We start from the raw sequence: 9,562 nt of genomic DNA on the forward strand, positions 1-9,562 counted from the left end.
TGTGTGTGGACAGTGTTCACGGCTTCCTGGGTGGCCAGGGGCCAGAGGTGCCAGGAGAGGTCGGGAGGAGAGGACGGGGTCCTCCCTACGAGATTGGGTTCCCCTGAATCTCAGGAGACCCCATGAGAACTGACACACACCCCGCATCACACGGATACAGTGAGGACAGGGTCCCGAGCCTGGATGTGGCCCCAGCAGTGCTCCAGGGAGAGGAGACCGGGCATCAGCTGGGAAGGGGGCCAGAGCCTGGGGGGGCAGAGACCCCCCGGAGCTCCCAAACCAGGACGCTGAGGGCAGGGTAGCTTGGAGGCGGCCCGCCCCTGCCTCACCATCAACGCCCAAAAAACCCCCCTACCCCCCGCCATCCCCACCCCGGTTAATGAAAATGGGACAGATCCAGTAATCACGCTCCGGGCTATTTTCCCGAAGGAGCTGAGGACTTCTGTCCACGCAAAACGCGCACATGGATGTTCACGGCAGTTTTATTCATAATGGACAAGACCTGGAAGCAACCAAGACGCCCTTCAGTAGGTGAATGGGTAAACGGTGGGCCATCCAGACGGTGGAATATTATTCAGCACTGAAAAGAAATGAGCCATCAAGCCATGAAAAGACACGCGGGAACCTTAAATGCAGGTTACTAAGAAGCCAGTCTGAAGAGGCTACGCGCCGTGTGATTTCCAACCAAATGACATTCTGGAAAAGGCTGAACTACAGAGACAGTAAAAACATCAGTGGTTGCCAGGGACGGGGAGGGGCGGGGGATGAACAGGTGCAGCTCAGAGGATGTTTAGAGCAACGAACGCGTTCCGTATGGTATTATAATGGCGGGTACACGCCATCACACAGGTGTCCAAACCCAGAGGACGTGCACCGCTGAGCGTGAACCCTAACGTAATCCGTGGGCTTTAGTTGATAATCGTGTGTCGCAGGGGTTCAACTGGAACACACGCACCGCACTGCGGCAGCCAGGTGTTAGTAAGAGGGCAAACTGGTTGAGGGGAGGACTCTGTGTCCTCTGTCCTCAATGTTCTGTAAACCCGAAACTACTCTAAAAATGAAAATCTATTAACTAAAAGAACAAAGCAAAACCGGGGCCCAGCTATGCAGCCCCAGCTTCAAGACCAGCCCCCAGCCCTGGCCAAGCCTTCAGGGGCTCCACCACTCCCAAGAGAACCCCCCAGGCTGGAGGACCCCCGAGGCCTGGCCCTGCCAAGCCAGCTGTATCCACTCCCCACTCCCCCAACCCCAGGGACTCAGTCCTGTCCTCCCTTCTGCTGGCCTGGAGCACGCTGTTCCCTGCCTGGACACCCTTCCGTGCATTCCTCTCGCCCCAGCCGACGGCCGAGGTCCCCACGACCACCTGCCCCAGTGCTTTACTTCCGGACCTTCCGTCTAGCGCTTGTGAGAACCTCTGGGCAGGCCTGGCAGGACGGCCTGCTCACCTTGGCTAGTGGGCAGCTGGGCACAAACCAGCATGCAGGGGGACCCCCGACGGCAGCAGGAGAGTGGGCGCAGACCCGGCGTGGGGAGGCCCGGCAATGCGGCTCCCATCCCCGTGGTTGCCGGACCCGAGGATTCCCCACCTAACCAAGCACTGGGAGAATCCTGGGGACACTCCAATGACACATGTGGCTCCAAATGGGTGCAAAGGGGCCAACCGGTCCTAACCCGGACCCGGTCATCCAGCAAACCCCACACGCCCCAGCACTCGGCCTGAGACGCCCAGCCTCCCAACACTTGTTTCATCACCACTCCCCCAGGGAGAAGCGCTAATTCAATTGAAACTTAAGTAATTAAATTAATTAATGAAAATTTAATTGTCCCCTTGCGAGAGAGGCAGGGAGAGTCTGTCGGGAGGGCCGGGCTGTGAAGGACCACAAACCACGGCAACGTGTTGCCCCCCCTCCTCCCACGGGAGAAGCCATCCGCTCGCTTGTCCTCCAGGACACCCCCGGGATCAGCCCGTCCACCCCGACTCTGCTCTCTGCTCTCTCCTTGTCCGCCTCTGGCTCCCGGGGACAGGTGAGCCCAGGACACAGCGCAGTCTCCACACGGTGCCCCGAGCTCCTCTGAGGCCACCACGGGCCGCCCACAGCCTGTGACGTCCTCATGCTGCAGAGACCTTCCCGTCCCGCACCAGCCCCGGGCTGCCGGCAACTGGGCCACGAGGCCAGTGGACGCTGCTTCCTCACCGGTCAGCAGATCGTGGGCCGCGGAGCCTCCACGCCGGCCCTGTGTCCCAGCCCTCGTGGCGGGACGGGAAGGGGCAGCAGGGACGCCTCGGAGGGGATCAAGTCTCTGTCACCCCAAGCCTGACGCTGGGGTCCCCGGTCCTGAGGCCCACAGTCAGGGCCAGCACTTCCTGCAATGCTCACCTCTGACCACGCCCTCTCCCTACGACCCCCGAAGCGGGGTGTGTGTGTGTGTGTGTGTGTGTGTGTCACACTCAGCTACCCTCTTGATACCAAGAGACTTGGGCAGAACTGCCTGCCACGTGTCCTGTGGGACCGCCTCAACTTTGGAGGCACGACGCTCCTGAGACGGATGGTTCCCCAGGTGCACGGGGACGGTACCTGCTGACCGGAGCGGACGCTCACCTCTTCTTAGGGGCCACGTGGGACCTAAACTAGCCCCTCAGTCCCCGACAGGATAAGCAGGAGGGCCACTCTAGGGGACAGTCTGACAGCCACTGGGCCCCAAGCCCCCCTCTCTTGCTGCCACTGGGGGAGGATGGCAGGTGGCATCGAGGAGGCCACGGGAAGCAGACCTGGCTCTGAGCAGGGCGGCAACGGGCAGCCCCGAGTTCCTGGTCCGGGCAAAGGGTAGAAAGTCTGGGGCGCAGCCTCTGCTGGGGGCTACCCGGCTTCTGCCCAGCGCGGGTAGCACACACCTCCTCGCCAGGGCAGCTCCCAGCGGGCCCTCCACCAACCAGAGACATGGGTTCCCTCCGGGGACATCTGCAGGGCAGTGGTCCCCTCTCTGTGTGGTGCGAGGAGACACCTGCCAGAGAAGGAGCCTCGCCCTGTCCGGGGGGCACTGAGGGGGCCGGGGTTTTGGAGCGGTGGCTCCTCCCAGCCCGGCTGCCCCAGGAAGAAGCCTGGAGTGTCTGAGGCCATCGCACACTCCCCGGGACAAAGAGAGGAGGGCGGTGTCACTGTCACCGTCGGCATCTTTCAGACACCTGGGAGAGAGGCGCACTTCAGGGGCCCTTCCCCTGCCCTGGGGCGAGCCTGGGACCTCCAAACGGAGCTGGCAGGAGGCCGGACGCAGCACAGGGCAGGCCACTCGGCAGACAGCCTCGCCTGGGGGAGTGAGGGCGGGGCGTCAGCTGTGGGTGCCGGGTCCTGGGCGCCAGACACAGAAAGAGGGACAGGCCAGCGGCAGGTGGGCCTCCCCCCACCCAGGCGTCAGCCGTGTGACTGAGGCTTCCCTGGGGGCACCGACCCCGTGAGTCCCCTTCCCCAGCCATTGCCCCTTCTCTCTGCCAAGCATCACCAAGAGGACAGGGCACCGATCCCCTCCGCCCCTCCCTCAAGAGGTTTCGGGGTACAGACAGCAGCACCCCCTTTTATGGTGGTAAAATGCACATCACATAAAATTCACCATCGTAACCATGTTTAAGTGCACAGCTCAGGGGCATCAAGCACAGGGCCTGGTTGCTGTGCAACCATCAGCACCTCCGTCTCCAGGACTTTCTCATCTTCCCAAACTCTGTCCCCACTAGACACTCACTCCCTTTCCCCTCCCCCTGCCCCTGAACCCCACCATCTACTTTCTGTGTCTATGGATGTGACTCCTCTAGGGACCTCATATACGTGGATCCTTCAGGATTTGTCCTTTTGTGACTGGCCGGCTTCACTCAGCATAATGTCCTCAAGGTCCACCCACGTTGCAGCCTGTGTTGGGATTTCCTTCCTTTTTAAGGCTCGCTTGGGTCCCAGGCCCACCCCCGCAGATGGGCCAGGAGTGGGAGCTTATAAACGCCAGGGTGGGCGGGGCAGAGGCAGGCCTGGGCCCTTTGCCCACAGACAGCCGGCTGCCCACACAGGGTCCCTGTAGGTGGGCGATGATTCGTCCAGCCCGCTCCGGGTGGACACACTTGCTCCCCCACTGGGCCCTGCCCCTCCTTGCGCTGGTGAGGTTGGCGGTCCTCCCTCTCTCCTTCCAGCTCCAGGTGAAAGGGCCTGCAGTCTGCCGGACGCCCCTGTTCCCCACCCCCTCCCTCCCTCCTTCGTCCACGGACCCCAGCAACCCAGTTCCTGCAGATACCCTTTCCCTCAGCCTCCTGTCCCCGCAGCTCTATCCATGTCCTGGGCCCACGTCCCGCTCCGCAGCGCAGCCCGGATGGAAGCGCCCGTTCACCTGTCTGTCCGGCCCTGGAGCCCCTGGGTGCCCCACCTGAGCCCTGCAGGATGCCTGCGGGCGTGGACGGGGGTGGGCAGTGAGGACGCTGCCGGCCTCCGTCAGGACGGAGCCCCAGGGGACCCTGGTCCAGCCTGTGTCCCTGTGGCTGTCCTCCTCCATGACTCCGGGATGGCCGAGCGGGAAGGACCAGGCCCTTTAGAGAGGAAGGCCAAAGCTTGGCCACCTCATCACAAGAAGGTAATTTCAACACGTCACCATTTTTTCTAATAATAAGGTTCTAACAGTATTTGGCGGGTGCGTTTTTGCTCTGAGGTGAGCTTTTTAAATAACCGCATTAGGTCGTCAGAGATTGAACACATTTATCACTCAGCAGGCGCCCCCACCCCCACCCCCAGGCCAACTGGGGGAAGTGGGTCCCAAAGGCCTGGCTTGCTGAGGAACCCTGGGTCTGGTGTCACATCCTGCAGGTGCCCTGGGGACAGAGGGCTGGTCACCCGAGCCCCCTCCTCCACGTAGATGCTGCACGCTGATTCCCGCATAGCCCTGAGGCAGGTCCCAGGAGCTGAGGTGGGGTCCCCGGGGTCGGGGGTGAGCTCCCACACCCCAGAAGCCCCTTCTGGCCCAGGCTCTTTATTCTACCCACGACAAACGCCCCTCAGCCTCGTGACTTCCACGTCTAAACGTGCAGAGACAAAACCACGACACGCCTGCCTGACGGTATTAAAACATCGCTCTTAGAAACGTATCACCGGCTAGAAACTATTCTTCTAGGAGGAAACATGCAGATTGGGTTTAATAAACCATTCTGATTATAACAGCATTACGGGCCCGGGGGGAAATTGGAAAACCACAGACAAATACGAAGAAAGAGCGAGGGTAGCCCACGGCTCGCCCTCGGGAGACTCCGGCGCGCCGGGTGCCTTCTTTCCAGACTTTCTGCTCTGCCGTTTCCCACCGCGGTTGGAAGAGGCAGCTTGGGGTCCGGCCTCCTCACTGTGAGCCTGTCCCGCGTCCTTTCAGGGGCAGCACCCGGCCCTGACCGCCTGGGCGTCCTCACTGCTCCCCGAGCCTCTGCTGCAGACATGGCCGCTGCCGGCTGTCCCCAAGGAGACGCTCCCGGACGCTGCACCCACAGCCCCTCCCTGGGCTCCGCTCTGGACTTTTTCCCCTTTGTCATTTGTTCATGAACTTCCTGAGAAATGGGATTTATTAGCTTGATGACACTGATTAGTCAGTAAAGGAGGTAAAAAATACAGGTGGAATGGGCTTAAAAATCATCAAAGTTGTAACTGGAAAGAAAGTTGGAAGCAATCTAGGCTTTTTTTTGTCTTTTTTTTAATTTGGGGATGAAATTCACATACATAAAATGAACCGCTTTCAGGCGCGCGGTTCAGCGGCATCCCACTCACGGCTCCGGCAGCCACCATCTCTCTCTAGGGCCAGCACATCTGCGTCGCCCCCCAAGGAGACCCCTCCCGTCAGCGGTCACCCCCACCCCCTCCCCAGCCCCCGAAAACCACTGACCCACTTGCCAGCTGTGGATCTGCCTGTTCTGGACGTTTCGTGTAAGTGGACTCACAGGCTGTGCGGCCCTTTGTACCTGGCTTCTTCCATCTGCCATCCAAGGTCCATCCGCCTGCAGCCCGTCCGGAGAAACCGTGGGCCTTGGGAGCTGCGGGACCACGGTTTCCCCTGCCCCAAGGGTGGCCAGTGGGTCACACTCGAGGCGTCCCCTGCAGCCTGGCAGGGTCAACACAGCAGCCCGGGCACTGGACATCGCCGCCCAGAACAGGGCCCCCGCTCCCCAGACACAGTGCCGGCACAGAGGCTGCCCCTTGGGTCACTTCCAGAGGCCGCCGCATCCCTGACAACCCGCAGAAGCCATAGGTCGGGGTTCGGAAGCTGCTGGGCTTCCAGCGCTGCCCCCACCAGGCGCGCGGAGAAAGGATGAGCAGATCCCAGCCCGGCGACCACGGGCGTGAACTCTCGGCGCGGAGGCCCTGTAGACACATCTTGAAATAATCACGCTGAGAGCAGCCGATTCTCGGATTCTGGGCAGGCAGCCCGCACCTTGCTGCGCCCGCCCGCGTGACAGGATGCAGCTGGGGGGTGGGGGCCCTGCCTGGAGGGGGGAGGGGCTCTCACAGGGGCACCGGGAGCCGCGATGAGCGCGTGAATACCTCCTGGAGGAGGTAAGGGTTTCGCATCAAACACGCGAGTTGACCGTGTGTCAGGCATCCCCCGGGGGCTGTTCTCCTGAAGGCTGGCTGGGCACCTACACCTGTACTCGGCGGTGGCAAGATGTGCAGAAGGAGAAGAGATAGAGCAAGCAGGGTGCCTGGACCCCAGAGAGAGGGCGTCTGCCGTCAGCAACGACGGGCAGCGCTGCTGGTCGGGGCTGGGGTGCCAGGGCCCTTTCCTGGGGTCTCGGGGCTGAAGGGGGTCGCTCTCCAGGAAGAGGATGCTGCCGAGAACAGCCGCCCCCGGGGCCTCTGCAGGCACGTCCAGCCCGCCACCTTCTTGGCTGGAAGGCCCACCTGGGGGGAGAAAGCCCAGCCTGGCTTTCAACAGCCCAGGGCAGGAGGACAGAGCCCCCAGCCTCACCCCGCAGCAAGGGGGTGGACGGAAGCGCCTGTCCCTGTGGTTACAGGGGTCCCCTGCAGAGAAGTTGCTGCGTGACCCAGACATTCACGTCTACCCAGAACATGTGCTCGTGACCTCATTTGGAAAAAGCGTCTTTGCAGATGTGACTGAGGGTCTCGAGACAGGATCACTGGGCATCGGAATGGGGCCAAGAGCCGGGGGCCCCAGGTTTGGTTTGGCTGAGCATCCCTGAGGGGCTGGGTCTACGCAGAGACATGTGGGCAGGACGCCAGCCCAAGTGGGCACTGTGGGGTCAGTGCCTTGCCCCCCATCACCAAGTAACAGCCTCTGACAGGTTTCTGTGCTCTTTGGAAGAAGCTGAAGATTTCGGAGAGTCCCAGCCTACGATTTCACGTGTTGAGGCGTCTCTGCTCCGCCCTCCAACCTGTCCAGTCCCCAGTCTCACTGCGCCTGCCCTGGAGCCCTCAGGCCCTGCCCAGACCTGCTGGTCCGGGCTGGCTGCTGCCCCTCTCTGGGCTGTAAACAGGGGCTGAGCACCCACGCCACCCTGTGTCTGCTGGCTAGGCCTCTGAGCCCATCCGCAGGGCGGGAGGGCTGCCTGGGCAGAGAGCAGCCTGAGGGACACGCGGGTTGGGGGGTGGCTTGCAGAATCAGCCTCTCCCGTGGGGAGCCCCAGCGACAACGCGGGGCCCCGGCCTTCTCTGAAAGCTGCCGTTTCCATGCTTGGACCAATCTGAGGAGCCTCGGTGCAAGAGCTGCCACCTGGAGAACGAGATGCAGTGGCGTCACCACGCGGGGTGTGAGTGCTGCTGGGAGCAGCTCAGAAGGCTCAGAGCTGGAGGCGGAAGGGAGGGCACCTCCTTCTCTCCTCCACAGGAGGCGGGACGGGCTCTCACAAGCAAGGACCGCAGGCCCCTCTCCTTGGGCAGCCTTGTGGGTCCGGGTGGGCGAGGGTGGGAGGGAAGCCGGCGGGGCCCATGCTCACCCCAGCCCTGCCCCCAGGGCGCAGCCAGCAGTGCGGGCGTCTCCAGGTCCCCAGCCCCCATCCCGGGCTCCCGGGGCAGCAGATGGCAGGCCATCCTCAAGGCCAGGCCCAAAGTTCCGTCCTGAAGGCCGGCGAGTGCGCGCTGGGCTGCAGTGACTGCCCCGCAAACAGCCTCCGGGTGCAGCTCTCAGCCTCTCAGCGTGCTGGCCGCCAGGGGTCAGGACAGGCCGGCCCTGCTCCAGAGCCGGGGTCCTGGCGGGAAGAGCAGCTGGGGTGCAGAAGCTGGGGCCGGAATCACGCCCAGCGTGGTGGGGGACTCTGGCCGCCCCCCAAGTGCCCCGCATGGTCCCTGCGTGTGGCCTGGGCATTCTCACGGCCTGCCTTCCGCGGGGCAGTGGGGCTCCTTCCGTGGCCCTCAGGACAAGAGCAAGTCCTGGCAAGAGGGTGGCCCCTGTGACCGGCCTGGGGGGCCGGCGGTCACCTTGCTGACCCCACACCTCACACATGAGCCTCAGGTGGGTGTCAGAGACCCTGCTCCACAGGAGGCGGTCCCACAAATCTGTGGCCATGGGTCCCCCAGGATCCGGAGGGTCGGAGTCACAGTTTGAAGGGAGGAGGGGCTGACTCCAGGCCTCAGAGCCTGGGAGCAGAGCTGGCCGGGACCCCCACTCTTCCTGGCCCAGCCTGCCCTTGCTGGCTCCAGCGTCCCCGAGGCAGCCCAGGGAGTGGGACCCGCCCTGAAGTGCCTCATGGGCTTTCTGAGACCCTGAAACAGAGACCCCACAGGGCTCTTCTCTGGAAGGAGACCAAGCGGAGAAAAGCAGCTCTGTCCTGGCCTGTCTAGGGGGCATCCGATGCCCAGCTTCCTGTCCACTCACCAGGGGCTCTGCCCACTTGGCCTGCCCCGTCTCAGCCCCCAGCTTCCTTCCCAGAGACACCAAATCCCCGGCCCAGGGCCCCTGGTCGCACGTGTGACCTCAGCAGGGCTGGCACCGCCCACACCTAGGGTCCAGAGCTGCTCAGAGGCCCTGGATCACCGCGGGGCTGGGGTGGGGCGTGGGGGAGCCCACAGGTTGGGAACATGCCTGGCACTCAGCCCTGACGCTCCCCCTGGACAGCACACACACACATATGTGCACATGGCCTGGGCGAGTCCACTTCGGAGCTCACTTCGGCCAGACTAGAGAGAAAGAAGCTTCTGGTGACATAGAGCCATGCTCTGGACAGGTCGGTTTTGTCAAGCGTCGTCATCGGGAAGGGGGTGCCCGGGCTGGGGCGCGGCAGCCGGCAGCGGGCGGGGCTGAGCACACAGGCTCCTGCCCAGCACGCTGCTCTCGATTCTGAGACCGGCCGCAGGCTGGACTCGCCAGTGGGACAGGGCAGTCACTGTGCAGTGCGGGTGAGGAAGCAGAGGTCATAGAGGCGACACCACGTCACCCAGCCGGTAGAGCTGCGGTCCCAGTACAGCAGCCGGGCCGGACGCCTCTCCGCCCGCCCTCACCTGCGGGAGCACCTGCTTGCCTACATGTGGCGAGAGACGGGATGCGGCCAGGCGACGGGGCCTGGGTTGTGCTGCCCAGGGTCCCTGGGTGAAGCAGGAAGATG

Source organism: Delphinapterus leucas, chromosome 6, assembly GCF_059928025.1.
Source record: "Delphinapterus leucas isolate spDelLeu-1000000601 "Yukka" chromosome 6, BTC_Dleu_Yukka2, whole genome shotgun sequence".
NCBI lineage: Eukaryota > Metazoa > Chordata > Mammalia > Artiodactyla > Monodontidae > Delphinapterus > Delphinapterus leucas.